We start from the raw sequence: 1,005 nt of genomic DNA, 5'->3' as shown, positions 1-1,005 counted from the left end.
CAACTTATCATGTACCTCTACCACCTTAGGTTTCCCCCTTCTGCATATCTCATATAATTCACAAAAATGCTAGGTGAGTTGGAACTACCAGGTTATAATTCCTCCCATTATCTCTAGGTAGCTACACTCATTCCAACCACTTTTGCTGCTCCCAACTCTTCACCTGACAGTAGCTAATGCATAAACTTTTCATATTTAAAGACTGTTCTTTTCTGTACCCTTACCTAGCAGCATATTCTGTTAAATCCAATTGAGTACAAAGTTTCCATAGAATTCAACACATCAAGAGTTAAATGCATAGCAATTGTAAATTAGGAGGAGGATAAAACAGAAATACAATATTATCAACCAACACATTCAACTTGCATCCAAAGGCAGAATATTCTCCTGCATGTAGTTGATACTTGTATTACATGGGCCAAATTAATCAGTCATACAAGCAGTTTGATCACATATGAATGTGTGTGCGGGAGACCAAGTGTAGTGTTAAATACATTGCATACATTTGCTATCTATTGAAAATATCTAGAAACAAATGAGATCTTAATTTTTGCCTGCTTCTAGCCCACAAGAAAATGTGCTATTGAAATGGGGAGGGGCGGAAGGCATATAATATCATCAGGCCCATAGCTAACTTAGAAAGTAACGGATCTACAATATTTAAGGGGTTACTAATCGGGTTTGCTGCCCCTTAAAAGAACTTCAGTGTGGAGAAGTCACCATATCTCCCCTAGCTATACTCCAGATGATTACCCAATAAATTCCACAGCAGTTGACTCTAAGAATTCTGTGAGCTGAAGGTAAACACATCTGAAGGGTGTCACATTGGACAGTTGCTGATAGAGAAAAGAGACACAATTTTCCAGTGTTTCAGGAAAAAAATGAAATGCTAATGCAAAGATTTTCCACCCCCACTTTCCAACAGGAACAGCCCCTTTCCCAGTGTAATGAGAACTGTCCTTTGGGTTACAGCAAAATCAAGAAGGAAGGGAGGCCATTTTGCTG

Source organism: Varanus komodoensis, unplaced genomic scaffold, assembly GCF_004798865.1.
Source record: "Varanus komodoensis strain SLA01 unplaced genomic scaffold, ASM479886v1 scaffold492, whole genome shotgun sequence".
Taxonomy (NCBI): Eukaryota; Metazoa; Chordata; class Lepidosauria; order Squamata; family Varanidae; genus Varanus; species Varanus komodoensis.
The sequence above is the reverse complement of the archived record's forward strand: the minus strand, read 5'-3'. Positions refer to the sequence as shown.